Source organism: Cnephaeus nilssonii (genome assembly GCF_951640355.1).
Source record: "Cnephaeus nilssonii genome assembly, chromosome: 5".
Lineage (NCBI taxonomy): Eukaryota > Metazoa > Chordata > Mammalia > Chiroptera > Vespertilionidae > Cnephaeus > Cnephaeus nilssonii.
In genome coordinates, this window is record NC_137076.1 from 31,127,119 (window position 1) to 31,145,220 (window position 18,102).

The following is an 18,102-nucleotide window of genomic DNA, read 5'->3' on the forward strand; positions in this document are numbered from 1 at the left end:
GCCCCCTGGTGGTCAGTGCGTGTCATAGCAATGGGTTGTTCTGCCATTTGGTCAGTTTGCATATTAGCCTTTTATTATATAGGATAATGAACTCACCTCCCCTCTAGACAAATATCCCTCCATTATGAATAACCCAGATGACCTTCCCACAGAACCTGTCCTGGATTTGGGGTCTCTGAACTTGGCCTTTCTTCAGGTGCCTGCCCTTTATATGAAACCCTTGGTGTGGCCCTTCGTGGCCAGGCGACCCGAGTCCCAGCATTGTCTCCCCGAAGAACACTGGGGCATATGGCCAGGCATGGAAGTGACCTCAGGAAGTCACGTGCTGCCCCAGCTCCAGGCTCCCTGCATCTCAATCCTGCCCTCAGGGCACAACAGTGGCCTTTCCCATGGCAGCCCTTCCCACCCAACCACACCCACCTCTGAGGACCTCTAGGTGTCTGGGACGCCCACAGAGAGAGGGGCACCATCTCCCAACACCAAACAAGTGCAATTAACACAACCTCCGCCTCGTCCTGGATACCACCGGGTCGAGCTCTCAGATCCCCGGGAACACAGGTCTTGAAGGAAAACCATCCAGTCGAATGTAGCTCCTTTGAAATACAAAACCACAACCAAACACCAGAACCACTGTGTCCCCTCCCAGGCCTCCACCGGTTTCTCCCCTCGGCCAGGCCAGGCTGGGGAGGTAGCGGGGACTCTGGGCAGGAAGGGTCCCCTCCCCTCTCGTGCCTGTGGGTATTCCCACACGAACGTCAGAATAAATTGTCATTTTCATACCCGCTGCTGCTGGCTGTCATTTCTGTTTTCCTGGCAGGGGGCTTGGTGTCAGGGCACATCGCTGTCATTGTCACCGGGGGCTCTCATCCCGAAGTGGCGAAATAAATGTCACAAGGCTTGTGGCCCACCAAAGCACCCCAACAGATAAACAAATGCACAGAATGTGGGTGGGTTAGAATTTCGTGGGGTGCAGGGTGGGGCTATTAGGGTAAAAATGTCAAAAACAGGTTGAAGAATGCCATAGGGAAGGTAGGCTTTGTGTTCTTGTCTAAATTACTTCTCCCACCTACCCAATGTAATTTTAACTCTTTGGCTTTTTGCCATGTGAGAGAAGTTTCCAGAAAACATTGGACTGAGTGCAGAAGAATGGTTGAGAGGGAACAGAGGGATGTTCCTGTTCCAGCCATTATTATTTTTTAAAATATTTTTATTGATTTCAGAGAGAAAGAGGGAGAGAGAGAGAGAAACATCAATGATGAGAATCACTGATCGGCTGCCTCCTGCACGCCCTCTACTGGGGATTGAGCCCACAACCCAGGCATGTGCCCTTGGCTGGAATCGAACCTGGGACCCTTCAATCTGCAGGCCGATGCTCTATCCACTGAGCCAAACTGACTGGGGCCCATTCCAGCCATTATTAACGAGGCCTGCAACCTTGGACACAGGACAAAGTGACACAAACTTTTCTTTCATAAGTGAAAAATGGGAGCAGACATCTTACTCTCAGGGGCCCCTTTCAAATGTAAAGTGTCATGATTTCGGGGCCAATGGGATTTGGTGTTTTGCAAGGGGGCTTGCAGGCCGTGCTCCTGGAGTGGGAGCTGGTGGGGAAGAGGCCCCTAATGGACGCCATGGGCCTCGCGGAGCCATGGGGTGGGCTGGCAGCAAAGAACCTGCGAGCCCAGTGTGGCTTCCGGCCCCCAGAGGGCGTGCTGGCACCGTGGGAAGGGAGGTGCTTCTCTTCAGAGTGAATTGATTCCACGTTGCTTGGAAATACCTTCTAAAGAAGCCATTGTCTCCTTACCCTTTGATTTACCCTCGGTAATTTCCAGGACCAGTGAAAGAATTTGGGAGCTGTTATTGTTATTTCAACAGCCCCCATCCCAGTTCAGGGACCTGTGGACATGTCACCCCACGTGGTAAAGGGACTTCCCAGATAGAATGATCTGAGATGGGGATGACCCTGGATTCCCCAGGGGAGGGTGGGGCAATGTCATCACAGGGTCCTTATAAGAGGAGGCAGGAAGGTAGAGTCAGAGATGGAAGAGGCTGAGCTGCTGCCTTTGACGAGGGAGGAAGGAGCCACAAGCCAGGGATGTGGTGCATCTAGAAGCTGGAAAAGGCCTGAAGCAATTCTCCCTGGAGCCTCCAGAAGAACCAGCCCTGCCCACCCCTGAGTTTAGCCCCATGTAACCCATGTTGGACTCTAAGGGAATAAACTTAGATTATTTAAGTCACTGAATTTGTGGTCATTGGTTACAGCAGTCTTAGGAAAGTCATACACCCTCTAGGAAGAAATGCTTTGCGCAGATGATCAACGATTCTCATCATTGATGTTTCTATCTCTCCCTCCCTCTCCCTTTCTGAAATCAATAAAAATACATTTTAAATAAGTAGCCTTCTGATCTGTGCAGAAGCATTGTATGGTGCTGGAATGGGGCTTCACTTGTTATTGAACAAAATCAAAATTTCCATAGAGCCTTACCTCACACCATACATGAAAATTAAACTCTCTAGTTTCTTGTTTAATATAAATGAAAGAAAACCATGGACAATAAGAAGAAAATGAAGGAGAATATTTACATAAAGGTCTTCCCCACCCCAAGTCTATAAGTTTATCACCAAGAGTAGAAACCATCAGGGAAAAGAGTGACCAAAAATGTAAAAAAAAGGAAAAAGTATATCAGTGTTCTTAAAGACAAACAAGAAACCAGGAGAAATTTATGTAATATATATGATAAATTATATGTATAGAAAAGCTTTTATAAATAAGTATATAAAAACATAAGCCCATATATAAAGAATTTAGCTAACCAATAAGAAAAGACCACTCCCCAATGATGTGAATTGGCAATATAAGTGGTCAACAATGCATTACTGCAGTGAGGATTTGTCCTATCAAATTGATAAATGACACAAGGCCTAATATACAGTGTGGGGAGAAGGATGTGGGGAAATAGAAACCAGGAAACATGTCCATGGACGTGATAATTGGTACCTCCTAGCTGCAGGGTCCTATACAACCCATCAAAACATCCTTCCGCCCTAGCCGGTTTGGCTCAGTGGATAGAACATCGGCCTGCGGACTGAAGGGTCCCAGGTTCGATTCCGGTCAAGGGCATGTACCTTGGTTGCTGGCACATCCCCAGTAGGGGGTGTGCAGGAAGCAGCTGATCGATGTTTTAAAAAAAAAAATCCTTCCAAGGTAAATCCCTCTGACACCAACACCAATATTGGCGGTTTACCTATGGCAATAATTAGGGATATTTATAAAGATTTGACTAGCAGTGGTTGGCAAACTCATTAGTCAATGGAGCCAAATATCAACAGTACAACGATTGAAATTTCTTTTGAGAGCCAAATTTTTTAAACTTAAACTTCTTCTAACGCCACTTCTTCAAAATAGACTCGCCCAGGCTGTGGTATTTTGTGGAAGAGCCACACTCAAGGGGCCAAAGAGCCGCATGTGGCTCGAGAGCCGCGGTTTGCCGACCACTGGACTAGGGGAATAGTAATTGTAGCTATAACACAATGGCTACAACTATGAGGGGATTCGTTAAGCTATGGGGCATCCATAAAATGCATGGTTCTCAACTGAGAGGCAAGTGTGTATATGTATGTCTGGGCTTCTCCAGATCGCCCAGCCTTCCACAGTGTCACTCCCCCACGTCACACTGACTTGTTTCCCTTCCATGACCCCGTGCCCCCTCTCCATTTGGAAATCAAAATGAGGACCAGTCATCAAATTCCAGGACTTAACCATCAGTTTTTATGAACTGGCAGGGATTCCGTCTCTATCTTGACATTCATTCTGACTCAGGAATTGCTTTTAGAAGCATTGCTGCGGGCTAAAAGCCTCCTGCCATGGTGGAAATGGGCGACTATCAAGACCCAGCTGGCGTGGCTCAGTGGTTGAGCGTCAACCTATGAACCAGGAGGTTACAGTTCAATTCCTGGTCAGGGCACATGCCCGGGTTGTGAGCTCGATCCCAAGTAGGGAGAGTGCAGGAGGCAGCTGATCAATGATTCTCTCTCATCATTGATATTTCTAACTCTCTCTCCTTCTCCCTTCCTCTCTGAAGTCAATAAAAATATATTTAGAAAAAGAAAGAAAGAAAGAAAAAAAGACCCCACCGGCAGGGGCTACTGTGAAGGGAAGGACTGAGGAATAATCTTTAATTAGAATTTAAGCAGGCACATGCAGCTAGAGGCTGCCCTGCTGAACAGCAGGGTCTAGGACAATGCCCACCCTGGTGCGGAAACTTTCAGTAACGGGGGGCTCCAGATCTTCTAGGATGGCCCCACTGAGTTCTTGAGTTTCTGGAAGAACATCTCTTAGATATATAAGAGGCTGCCCTCTGCCTTGTTCTGCCATTCTTTGTCCCATTCTTTGTCTATCCACAGCCACTCCAAAATGATAGACCGTTGGGTATTAGCCAGGAGGGTACAGGGCCAGCTAGTCTCGTCCAAGCTGAACACTGCTGGTTCCTTCTACCACTACCTGTATGACTAGATTCCCAGGCACCAGTACCTGCCCCCCATTATCTCTCCTGGTAGGACAAGTTTTGGGATGAACTGTCCTGTTGGGACGAGTGACTCTCAGGGAGTCTTTCAGAAGCTCACCTCTAATTTATTTATTTTTTAATCCTTACTCAAGGAGTGAGGACATTTTTCATTGATTTTTGGAGAGAGAGAGAAACATCCACGTGAAAGAGACACACTGACTGATTGCCTCAACAGGGTGTGGGGATTGAACCTACAACCAATGTATGTGTCCTGGACCAGAAATTGAACCCGTGACCCTAGGGCTCACCTCTAATTCTCTTTTTCCAGGAGAACCAAGTTAGTGGATCCCAGGGCGTTCTGTGTGCAAAGCATTTCCTTTTTTTTAAAAAAAATTTTTTTTATTGATTTCAGAGAGGAAGGGAGAGGGAGAGAGAGATAATAGAAATATCAACAATGAGAGAGACTCATTGATTGGCTGCCTCTTGCACATCCCCTACTGGGGATCGAACCCACAACCCAGGCATGTGGCCTGACCAGGAATCTAACCGTGACCTCCTGGTTCATAGGTCAGAGCTCAACCACTGAGCCACACAGACTGGGCTCCAGTTTTAATGTACTTTTTACAGAGTTAGAGTAATTGTAATATCTGGCAATATAAGTTCCTTGTTATTATTATTGTTTTTGTATTTTCTCAACTATTCTAAATACTTAGCATAGTAATATTATACGTAGGGGAGTAACAGTATTATTATACTTAGAATTGCATTTAGTTCATAGTCCAGGTGAACTTTAGAATTACTTTATTTTTTTTCTCATATAATTTTTAAAATATATATGTATTTATTTATTGGTTTCAGAGAGGAAGAGAGAAGAAGAGAGCGATAGAAACATCAATGATGAGAGAGAATCATTGATCCGCTGTCTCCTGCACACCCCCCACTGGGGATCAAGCTACAACCCAGGCATGTGCCCTTGGCCAGAATCGAACCTGGGACCCTTCAGTCCTCAGGCTGAAGCTCTATCCACTGAGCCAAGCTGGCTAGGGCACTCATATAATTTTTTAAATTGAGCTATAAGTCCCATGCCATAAAATTCACTATTTTAGAGTGAACAACTGAGTAATTTTTAGTACATTCCCCAAATTGTGCAACCATTGCCATCAAATTCTAGAACATTCTCATCACCCCAAAAAGAAGCCTTGTCCTTCTCAGTAGTCACTCACACCCCTCCCCCAGCCCCTGGCAAGCAGGAACCCACTTCCTGTCTCTGAAGACGTGCCTGTTCTTGACATTTCACATCCGCCCGTGTCTTTTTATTTTTTATTGATTGACTTCAGAGAGAGAAAGGGAGAGAAAGAGAGGCATCAAATTTGTTGTTCTACTTGATAAATTCATTGGTTGATTCTTATATGTGCCCTGTCTGGGGGATTGAACCCACAGCCTTGCCATATGGGGACGACGCTCCAACCAACTGAGCTCCCCGGCCACGGCTGCATGTTCCTTTTAAAGTTACTTCTTAGTTATTTTGGGCTGCAACTATGCAACCATGACGCCTTTCTCCCCATTGTACTTTCCGGATGGTTATGTCTGGAGCAGGTAGGAAATCTCTTGATCTCGCCATGGATTTTGTAACTGGCTTCTTTTCTGAATGTTAAGTTGATCCTCCTGCATTTGCTAGGCTGAGGCTCACACCTGCAGATGACATTAATTGAATGTGGTCACCTTTTATCATCAGAATTAGTAATTAGTAGATACTGTTTCATAGATGATGACAATTGGCCAAATTAAGTTTAATAGCATATATATTTAACCACTAGTAAAATGTCAAACAGTTTTAGATTAACTGAGGGACAAAGACAGGAAAACAGTACCTACAAAAGAAAGGAAGCCCAGAAAACAGCAATGATGTTATTTCACAGCATAACACAAGACTGGTTCCCGGAAAACCAAATGCCGCAGTCATGGATCAGGGTTGGCTAAAGGCAGCCTACCACCTGCTTTAAAAAAATTTTAAAGCATGGCTTAGTGGTTGAGCATCGACCTATGAGCCAGGAGGTCACAGTTCGATTCCTGGTCGGGGCACATGCCTGGGTTGCAGGCTCAATCCCCAGTGTGGGGCATGCAGGAGACAGCCTATCAATGATTCTCTCTCATTATTGATGTTTCTGTCTCTCTCTCCTCCCTTCCTCTCTGAAAGAAAAAAAAAATATATATATATATATGTATATATATATATTTTTTATTTCAGATAATTTGTGTATATATTAAATTAATACATAATTTAAATTAAAATAATATTTCACATATAGGTAATTCATTAAGGTTTATTTAGTGACTATTTTTAAAATTTCTTACTCGACAACTAGAGAAACTCTTTTTCTGCCAGAATATCATAAAAACATTTGTGGAAATTGATTTTCTTTTTTAATTGATTGTACACATTCAACTCCATGAAAAATGTCAAATTCAAAAAAAAAAAAAAAAAACCAACCACATAAAAACCAAACATTGTACAGGCAGAATGCAGGAAAACTAGAGATTAATAGGCAGGATCAAATAACTCTCAGCCATAGGCAAGTTCAAAGCCTTCTCTTGGATACCCCTGGAGAGAGAGGACAGCCCAAACAGAGTTCAAGGGAAGAGTCCTGGCTGTAGGGTCAGAACACCTAACAAGAAACATAAACTCTAAACATCAACTTCCTGTGTGTAATATGGACATTGCACTTCTGTGTCTTTAAGAGTAGCTGTTTTAGAGATGCTTGGAACAGACTGTCAAACTTCAGAGGGAAGGCAGGGGAGGGTGGAGGTGGGGGTAAGAGATCAGCCAAAGGACTTGTAAGCATGCATATAAGCATAACCAATGGACGCAGACACTAGGAGGGTGAGGGCATGTGCTGGGGGGTGGGGGTGGCTGGGGAGAGGTCAATGGGGGAAAAAGGAGACATATGTAATACTATACGTAATACTTTGAACAATAAAGAATTTAAAAATAAATAAATAATAATAATAAAAAGAGTAGCTGTATTAACTATTAGTTATTAATCAGAAAGGAACTGTATTCGTGGGCTACTACATAATAAATGATCACAGACAAAACCACTCAAGACAATACACTGGCTGCTGCCACCGAGATGGGCTAAGCTGTTTTCTACCTCCTGGCCACCCTCAGGGGCAATGCCTCCCCCAGCACCAAATACATCAAGAAGATCCTGGATATGCCCTAGCCGGTTTGGCTCAACAGATAGAGCATCAGCCTGCGGACTGAAGGGTCTCAGGTTCGATTCCGGCCAAGGGCACGTACCCAGGTTGCAGGCTCCAATGTGGGGTGTGCAGGAGGCAGCCGATCAATGGCTCTCTCTCATCATTGATGTTTCTACCTCTCTCTCCATCTCCCTTCCTCTCTGAAATCAATAAAAATATATTTTTAAAAAATAATAAAAATAAATTAAATTTAAAAAAGAAGATCCTGGATAGCATGGGCATCGACGCCGTCAACTACCAGCTCAACAGGGTCATCAGTGAGCTGAATGGAAAAAACAACAAAGATGCCATCACCCAGGGTATTGGCAAGCTGGACAGAGATCCTGCTGGCAGGTCAGTGGCCGGCTCTGCCACACCAGGGTCCGCAGCTCCCGCTGCTGCTTCTGCCCCAGCTGCAGCAGAGAACAAAACGAGAAGGAGGAGGAGTCAGATGATGACATGGGATTTGGCTTGTTTGATTAGAGTCCTGCTCCCCTGCAAATAAAACCCTCTTTACATTAAAAAAAAAAAAAAAAAAAAGACAACACATGTTTGCTATCTCAGTTTCCGTGGGTCAGAAATGCCCTGCTCAGGCTGCAGTAAAGGTGTCAGCAGGGCTGGGATCTCACCCAGAGGCTCAGCTGGGGATGGGTCCACTTCCAAGTCCTGGGCCTGTTGGCAGGATTCAGCTCCCGGCAGGTGCAGGCCTGAGGGCCTCAGTTTCTTGCTGGCTGCTATGTGGGCCGCCCCAACATGACCACTTGCTTCAGCAGAGCCAGCGAGAGAAAGTGGGCCAGAAGGGCATCACAGCTGATGTGACTATGGCCCCACTCATTGGTCAGAAGCGAGTCAGGGGAGGGGACCACACAAGGACATGACCACCTGACAACTGTCCGACTTTGTCTCACTAAGTGGAAGTGACACTCCCTGAGTCACAGGTCCTGCTTCCTTATGTGACAGGAACAGCAATCAGGTGGCTATTTAAAGACATGAAAGCAGTTGGAGTTACTCGCTTGTAGAGACAGTGCTGCTGGAACATTCTTTTTTTTTTTTTAATTTCTTTATTGATTAAGGTGTCACATATTTGTCCTCATCCCCCCATTCCCATCCCACACCCCTCCCCACGGATGCCCCAACCCCCTGTTGAACTTAACCATTGGTTAGGCTCATATGCATGCACACAAGTCCTTTGGTTGACCTCTCCCCCCTCCCCCCACCCTCCCCTATCCTCCCTCTGAGGCCCGACAGTCCGATGGATGCCTCCTTGTGTGCTGGAACATTCTTGATGATTCTTCCTGCTCTGCTTCAGAGTCTCTCTAGACCAGTTCCCCACCTGGCACTGCTGGCCCTGGGGCTGGATTATTCTGTAGCCTCAGCCCTATGGGATACTGAGCAGCATCCCTAGACCAACCCACTGATGCCACTGTGACAAACACAGATGTCACCAGACATGTCACCAGGTGCAAAGGCTCTGGGGACTTTCCTGGCACAGGGTGTTGGTGCCTTCCCAGCCTGCCCCTGGGCAGAGTTTGGGCTACCTTTGAACACATGCTCTCTCTCACGCACAGTTCATTCTCCTGAAACTTCTTGTGAGTGAGAAGCAGGCGTTTCCTTAAATGCCTTGTTTCCCAGTGTTGATCCTTCTCTTGAAAGTGCAGTCTGAGTGCACGCAGTCTTGGCGTGCAGGTCTTGGTCTACATGTTGCAGACTCTCAGGGATCCCCACTGGTTCCCTTCTTCGGTTCACACAGATTCTCTCCTTCATAACCTCTCCGGGCCAGGATGTGCTAGGCGCTGTACTGTGTGATTTGTTTTGTGTCCAGTCTTGGTCAATAGGACAGTAGTTTCTCCTCGTGCCCCAATGGCACCATCAAGCTCCTCTGCACCACACACAGTCGCGAGCCTCCACCCTGCTGGGCTCACTGGTTAAACATCTTCATTGGGATCTCACTGACAAGCTGCACAATTCGCCCATTTATAGTGCACATCGCAGGGGCATCTGGTGCCTTCAGCGTCCTACAATCACCACCTCCATCTGGTGCCAGAACAGTCTCACCACCCTGAAAGAAGCCCTGGTCCCATCTGCAGTCATCCATCCACCCAGCTCCTCTTCAGCCCCTGACAACCACGAACCCACGTCCTGTCTCTGTGGATGTGCCTGTTCTGGACATTCCACAGAAATGGACTCACACACGGAGTGGCTTTTTATGTCTGGCTTCTCTCACTGAGCGTCATGTGTGCAAGGTCCATCCAGGTTGTCGTGAGTGTCCGTGCTTCCCTCCTTTTCATGGCTGAGTAATACTCCCGTGTGTGGGTGAGCTCTTGTGCTTGTCTGTGCATCCATTTGGTAGGTCATTGCAGCCTCTGGCTGTCCCCAGTCACGTGCAGAGTGTTGTGCCTTTGTGCCAGGAGCTGTGTTTCGCAGCCCTGTTTACACAGCACTTCTGCTGACCTTCTGATGCTAGCGCCAGTCACCACCCAGGGCAGAGGAGGGGGGTGAGGGAGAGGAGAGTGTTCCTAGATATTTCTGGAGCTCTCTGGCCTTCTTTCCAAACCAAAGACAGTGGATGAAAAACAAATCAGTTGCCACGCTCTGCCCCTCCCACTGGGCGGGACTTCTGCTCCCAGAAAGGTCGCTGCACTGCAAAACAGCTAGAAACAGACGAGGTGGAAGCCCGTCCCTGCACCCAGGCCAGCAAGGTCACCGTGGCCCTGTTGCTGGCCTCAAAGGTCTGAGTTCCTATCACATGCCAGGGTTGACCTGAGTTTCACACTGGTGACCCTGAACGCCCTGCAACGCATTGTTGGAAACGGAAGTTGGGGTCAAGCATGCTCACCCATGAGCCCCCAGCACAGGTCCCCAGTGCTGATTGACAAAGTTGCTGGAACCTTCTGCCTCCCGGGGCTCTGGTCTTTTTTTTTAAATCCTCATCCAAGGATATTTTTCCGTTGACTTTTTTTTTTTTTAAAGGGAGTGGAAAAGAGAGGGAAAGACAGAAATATCTATGTGAGAGAAACACATCAATTGGTTACCTCCTGCATGCACCGGACCAGGGCCCAAGCTGGGGAGGAGCCTGCAACTGAGATATGTTTCCTTGACTGGAATAGAACCTGGGACCCTTTGATTCGCAGTCCAATGGTCTATCCACTGAGCCAAACCGGCTAGGGCTAGAATCTGGTCTTGACTTCAGTGAAAGATAGATGGGCCCTGAGACTGCCTGGGACACCACAACATGGTCCCTGTCAGCCATGATGCAGGAAGGTGGCCCCAAGCCCAGTGTCCCTGCAGACACCCTGCATCTTTTGGAACCTCTGTGTTCCCCCCACCGTCTGACCCATGTGCGGGAGCATATCTTTCTGCCTGTTCCTCTGGTTCAGCTCTGGGGGCCATCATGTGTTCTGAGCACCCAGCCAGGCCAAGAAAGAACAAGCTTTCCACTAGGAGTCCTTTAGGAAAGGCCCAGAGAGGGTGGACCCATTTCACCTTCTGTCAAATGAGCACCTTCATCCATCAGTCCAGTCCCCAAAAGCTGCCGAGGAGCCATGCCTATGTAGGTCGAAGCAGCAACAGAAGACCTATGCACCATCATCCCTTAGGATCAGCCTGGAGAGACAGCACGGTGATTTCCTAGGGCTGCTGTGACAAATCACCAAAACGTGGTGGCTTAAAACCACAGACTTTTATCACCTCGCATCTGGAGGCCAGGTGTCCGCAAAAGGCTAAAATCCAGGTGTGGCCGGGCTGCTTCTTCCTGGACGTTCCAGGGGGGAATCTTTTTCTTGCTTTTCCCAGCTTCTAGAGGTGCCACATCCTTGGCAGGTGGTCCCTCCCCCATCTTCACAGCCCACCCCCGGAGTATCTCCACAAACCCCAAAGAACGCTGGATACATGGGAAAGCTTCCCACGGGCCCTGGGCCCAGGCGGAGTGTGGAGACCAGTGACAGCCCACGGCCCTCCTAGACCAAAGCCAGCCCTTCCCAGCACACCTGGTGGGAAGCAGGAAGACTGCTTTTAGGAGAGCTGCAGGCCGTGCCACCTGGGAGGCATGTCCAGCTGCATGCAGGGCTGTGATGGTCCTATTTTATGGGTCAGCGGGAGTGGGGACACACAACAATGTTTAGAAATTACTTAACATTAGGTGTGTGCTCTCTCTTTCATTTTACTTTATATTGAACTAGTTTTAAACTTACAGAAAAGTTGCAAAATTATACTAAGAGTTCCCAAATGCCCCCAACCCAGTTTCCCTAAAGCTAGTCTTACATCATGGACATAAGGAACAAGGGAACAGGATCCAAGCAGGACACCCCAGGATAGTGGCATCCAAAGGTGCTGGGGTGGAGGGTGATGGGGGGGGGCAGGAAGTAGGGCCACCAGGGGGGAAGCTGGGGCCACATCTCAAAACCTGCTATGGACCAGGAACCCTACCAGGGTAATCGCCCTCCTCCTCCCCAAATCTCTGGGCCCTGCCTCCCCTCCAGATGCCGGCCCTATTCCTTGAGGCTAGCCTTGGCAAGGGTCCTGGCCTCAGGCAATCTCCATGCCCCCAAGGGCCACCCCAGGAGGCAGTCCAGGATTGAGACACGGAGGGGGCAGGAGAGGGGTGAGGAGGGTCTGTCCATAGTGGGGGGACGTTGTGGCTATGGTCACTGCCCCCCAGAATCCACAGGGTCCAGGTCCTCATTACCACCCCACCCTGTGGGGATAGTGCCAGGCATTGAGACCTGAGACCCGGTGGAACCAACCTCTCTGCCCCTCCAGGTGGGTAAGGGTCCCTGTAAGGGATGTTTCCCGGCGCTCGGGAAGAGGGGTAGGCGTAGGAGCCCAGGCCTGGGGAACAAATCCGGCCCCCACCTGCCGTGTGGCCTTCTGTGGTACGCGCTCGCGTTACAATCTCAGGGCACTACAACCTCGGGACGTGGTGACCCCCAGGGAGAGTGGGCGGTTGCTGCATAGGGTCCAGTTGCATACTGTGGCGCCACATAAATGCAGGGGCACCCTTCAGGGAAGCCACAGGCTCTGAAGGCGTTGCCTCCATGCCCCTGCTATGCGCATCTGGCGGAAACTGAGGCTCAGGGAGAGCCGGAACCGCTCTGCATACCCCATACTGCAGGCTGTGCCTGCCACCCTGAACTAGGAAGTAGTAGCCAGACCGCAAAAAGATGCGTGCGGTCCCTTTAAAAGGGGTGCGGCTCTACTCTCGCTGCCTAGACAATAACAATCCCATTGGCTGAAGCGCAAGCCAAGGCCACGCCACTTTCCTAGGTCCCTGAAATCCTATTGGCCCAGCGCCAAGACTCCGCCTCCTACTCCCTGAAAGCCCGGGCACTGCGCCACTTTCTTTGACGTAAACGCGTTGCCCTGGCAACCGCTCCAGCGGCGAGGCAGAGTTGGCCCTGGGCCGGAGTCTGAGCACAGGCTCGACCGCCTGGGGTCCCTAGGGTGGCCCGGTCTCCGGAGTCCACGGCGCCCCACGCTGGCGCTCCTCGCCGCCTGTTACCTCAGAGTGGCCGGATGAGAGGCCCCGCATCGTGGATGAAGAGGAGGCGCCTCGGGAATGGCATGCCTGGCTGGGGTTCCAGGGACGGGCTGGGCGCCGCGGGCGTCGGGCTGCAGAGGGCGGGAGGGTTCAGAGGCGCCGGGTCACACGCCTGGCAGCAGATCGGCTCGAGCTTTTAGCAGCACAAGCAAATTCAACCCTGGGAGAGGACATTCCTGGAGCCTGGTTCCTGCACCGGCCTGTGGTCAAGAGGAACCCGCCACCTCAGGCCACAAGAGGCCTCCGTGGCGGAAACTGAGGCTCAGCAGTCCAGGCTTCCAGGGTTCTCCTGTCCCCTGGACAAGTCGCCCCTCTCTCCTGTCCCATCACGGGACCTGGCCGAGAAGCCAGGTTTGCCTCTTCCCCCCCCCCCCCCCCCAGGCCTGGCTGGAGTCACCTCGTTTTTGCTCATCTGCAAAATGAGAACTCTGGGATGCGCCCGGGTTAGTGCCCATATGAGCCTCCTAGGGCAGCTGTAACAAATTACCACGGATTTGGGGACTTCCTTAGACATTTATTCTGTGACAATTCTGGAGGCCAGAAATCCAAAATGGACCTCATGGGGCTAAACCCAGGTGTGGTCGGGGCTAGTCCTTCCCAAGGTTCCAGGGAGAGCCTTTTCTGGACTTTTCCAGCTTCTAGTGGCACCGCATCTCTGCCCCATGGTCCCTTCCTCTGATTGCACAGCCAGCAATGCTACCTCTTCCATCTCTCTGACTCTGACCCTGCTGCCTCCCTCTTATGAAGACCTTGTGATGACACTGGGCTCCCAGGCAATCCAGGATCAGCCACATGTCAGAGTCTTGACTAATCATCCCACCTGCAAAGTCCCTCCCTCTATCTCATGAAGTGGCACACCCGCAGGTACAGGGACTGAGAAGGCGATGTCTCTGGGGGCTGTTATTCTGCGGACCCCAGGGTGTGACTGAGCTTTCTGAAGCATGGAGCTAGCTCTGCCCTCTGCCTGGCCCTAGGAGGAGTGTCATTAGCACATGTAACACTCAGTGCTACTCCGGGCCAGGCAGGGAGCTCCCGCCAGGAGGTGGCCCCTAACTTAACTACACCTGGAGTCAGCCAGTAGGGAAAGGCCCTTGGATTCCAGACAAGATGATTTGGGAGCAGGCGAGCTTAGTAGTGTGGCCTGGTCAGGCACAGGGCTTCCCCCACATCCACCTCCCTTTTCCTCTCTGGCCCCCAACATCCATCCAGCCATACCCTGCCCCTTCTCTCTATCCTCCTCCGACTGTGCCCCTCCTAGGGTCCATACTATGCCATGAAAGCCCCCTACTCTCTTCAAAACTAGGGTACTTTGCCCTGGCTGGGTAGCTCAGTTGGTTAGAGCACTGTCCTGGCATGCCAAGGTTGCAGGTTGGATCTCCCATCAGGGCACATACAAGAAGCAATCAATGAATGCATAAATAAGTGGAACAACAAATCAATGTTTTCCTCTCTCCCTCCCTCCCCCCTCACTTCCTCCCTTCCCTTCCCCCCTGCCACTTCCTCTCTAAACTCAATTTTAAAAAAAACTAAAAAAACTAGGGCACTTGTACATGATGCCCCAGGTCACCATTTGGGAGCTGGGAACAGGAAACCTGGCTCCCCCAAGAGTCACCTGGGTGTCGCCTTGGATGTGGTGGAGAAGCGATGATAAGCCAAGTGCCCCATCCTCAGTCACCGGGCAGAGTGATGGCCTTTGGGACTTTTAGTGACTGACCCCTGGGAGGCAGGACTTGGGCAGTACTATCCCCTATCACAGTGGGGTGGGCCCCAAGGCTGCAGAGACACCCACAGCTGGTAGCTCCTGGCCACGCCCACCCCTGCTTTCCTTTTTCCCTGCCCTACCCCCTACACCCTCAAGGAGGACTGGGGCCCTGGCTCCGTCCCCAGGACTGCTGAGCCACTGGAATGGAGTGAGCCATGAGTCAGCCAGCAGGAAGGGACACTTACAGCCACTTGCATCAGATGTTCCTGCCTCATGGCCCACTGCCAGAGGCCCCAGCCTGTGACCCTCGTTTATATGGGGACCTCCTGGGGCTTGTGGTTTCTGTCACTGGGGGGTCCACACAGGTGGGAACATGCACAGGGAGTGCAGGCCAGGCTGGATGCCAACCCAGGACTGACTCCTGCCCCCCATACCCGCAGCCACCACAGCCTCTAGGGCTGACCCTGATTCTAATACCCTGATTCTAGCTTAGAATTTGGGTTGAGATCTGGGCTTCTCCCACAGCAGCTCAGTGCTTGAGGGCCAGCCCTGTAACATTCTGAGCCTCAGGAGCCAGGCTCTGAGCAGAGAAGAGAGTGACCCTCCCCTCAAAGGCACAGGTTTATGAGGAAACTGCAATGGTATCAGCCCCACAGCACCCAGATCCACGCATGGGCACCCCCAGCTTTCACATGTGCATATACCAAGTAGGTGCATGGCCCCCACACCTTCATCCCACTCCCACTGATGCACAGGGTTTGTCCTACACAGACCCAGGCTGTGCCTCTCTGAACATGCACAGACACACATACACACCCCAGCCTGCTTGCACTTGCACACACACCAAACTGGTGCCTTTTTTTTTTTTTTAAATGTTGGGAGACAGCCCTCACTGGTTTGGCTCAGTGGATAGAGTATCAGCCCGAGGACTGAAGAGTCCCGGGTTCATTTCTGGTTGAGGGCAAGTACCTCGGTTGCAGGCTGGATTCCCTGGCCCCACGTGCAAGAGGAACCAATCGATGTCTCTCTCTCACATCAATGTTTCTCTCTTTCTGTCTCTCCCACTCTCTCTAAAAATCAGTGGAAAAAATATCCTCAGGTGAGGATTAACCAAATGGGGGACAAAGATGCTTACTGTCACCCCTTCGTAGGGTTGCCAGAAAACATACAGGACACCAGTTAAATTTGAATTTCAGATAAGCAATGAATAATTGCTTGGGCCCTGGCCAAGTGGTTAGAGCGTCGGCCATAGACTGAAGGGTTGCAGTTCGATTCCTGGTTAAGGGCACATACCTCAGTTGCAGGTTCAATCCCTGGCCCTGGTCAGGGCTCATGCAAGAGGCAACCAATCCATGGCTCTCATTCTCCCCCTCCTCCCTCCCTTCCACTCTCTCTAAAAATCAATGGTAAAAAGTATCCTCAGATGAGGATTAATAATAATAATAATTATTATTATTATTATTATTTATGCATGGGGCTTACACTGAAAAGTTATTGTTTATCTGAAATTCAAATTTAACTGGCATGCTGTATTTTTATGGGCTGATTATGGAGGTTCTGAGCTGCCCTGGAGTTCCCTGGACACTTCCCAGGAGGTGAACTCTGCACGACTGAGCCCCCAGGATGCCAGGGCTCCAGATACCTGCTACCTGACCAGATCAAAGTGGACACCTCCCCCCGCCCCTTGCCGCCACCAGCCTGCCTCCTCCTGCTCAGGGGAAGCAGAGGCCCCAGGGCTGGCAGTCAGGACCTGCCTGGTGTCTCCTCTGGGGTTTTGGGGTGATCCTGAGAGTCAGCCTGCAGAAGTGAGGGACTTCTTGGGAGCTGGCTGGAGGCAGACAGGGCACTCCCTAGAGAGCCAGCTCCCTACACCTTTGGCCCAAGGCTTGTCAAGCCCCCTTCATGACTTGGGCAGGAAGAGCATTTACTACTAGTTTCTCCTTTTTTTGGTCATCACTTCCCAGGACCTTCTCTCTGCCCTGGGAGCCTCAGGCTGGCCTCTGGCCCATCAGGGCAACCCTGAGTCCCCCTCTCAGGCTGGCTATTTTCTCTGGCATCCTTTGGTGGGGAGTATCCTTGTCCTGGGCCCTGCCTGTCCTGCCCACCAGCTCTGGCTGGACCTGCCCCTTGCTGACCGTCACTGCCCCAGCCTGGATAGAGAAAACCTGCTGCCTAAAAACTGAGAAGCTTGAGAAGTAGGGCCAGGCTTCCTGCCTCACCTGCCTAGCAGGTTCCTTCCACACAGGGGCAGGTGGGACTCCCTCCCTGAGGCAGGGGCTATCCCTGAGGGCTCCAGGAAAAGCAGAGTGGGAAGGCCCAGCTGTGCCCCCAGAAACCTTCCAGCCCTTCTCCTTCCCCAGCCCCTAGGTGCCCGGCACCTCTGTGGCTGGGCCTGTAAAGAGGACCATCTCCAGGAAGATGGCAGGTGTTGGCTGTCTGGGGCTGGTGACGGGCCTGCAGCAGGACAGAGCTGAGGCCTGAGAGCTGCAGGCAGGGCACAGAGGTCCTTCTCCTTCCCTGATTCCCACGAGCAGCCCCCTTGTCCCTAGTGCAGGCTGGGCTGGGGCTGGGGCTGGCTGCCTCACCGAGGCCAGCACAGCCAAGGCACCCACAGATGCCTGCCAGTCCCAGTGCTCAGCCTCCTGTGTCTACAAGCCAAGGGACATCAAGGATGGTTGGCACCACCAGGAGCTGATTTCAGGTTTCTGGTCTCCAGAATGTGAGAGTATACATTTGTGTGTGTGTGTGTGTGTGTGTGTGTGTGTGTTTAAGAATAGTTTATTGATTTTTAGATAGAGAGGAGGGAGAAGAGAGAAACATCAATGTGACAGCACATCCATCAGCTGCCTCCTACAGGATTCCTACCAGGGATCGAGTTTGAAACCATCATGTGCCCTGACTGGGGATCAAACCAGCAACCTTTCAGTACAGGGGACAACCCCAACCAACTGAGCCACACCAGCCAGAGCAAATTTATGTTTTTTTTAAGTCACCATGTGTATGGTACTTTGTTACAGCAGCCTCAGGAAGCTATTACACTTATACCAGTGGTCGGCAAAAAGCGGCTCGCGAGCCACATGCGGCTCTTTGGCCCCTTGAGTGTGGCTCTTCCACAAAAT

The 18,102-nt window shown here is 50.6% G+C and overlaps 1 long non-coding RNA gene across 1 annotated transcript; it reads right to left on the minus strand.

The window, feature by feature from the left end:
• Positions 1 to 5,858: 5,858 nt before the first annotated feature.
• Positions 5,859 to 15,114, minus strand: LOC307099747. Its single transcript, XR_013813553.1, has 3 exons — positions 14,894 to 15,114; positions 13,243 to 13,352; positions 5,859 to 6,197 (listed from the first exon to the last, which is right to left on the minus strand). It is a non-coding gene; the product is annotated as an uncharacterized lncRNA (long non-coding RNA).
• Between the last annotated feature and the right edge of the window lie 2,988 nt (positions 15,115 to 18,102).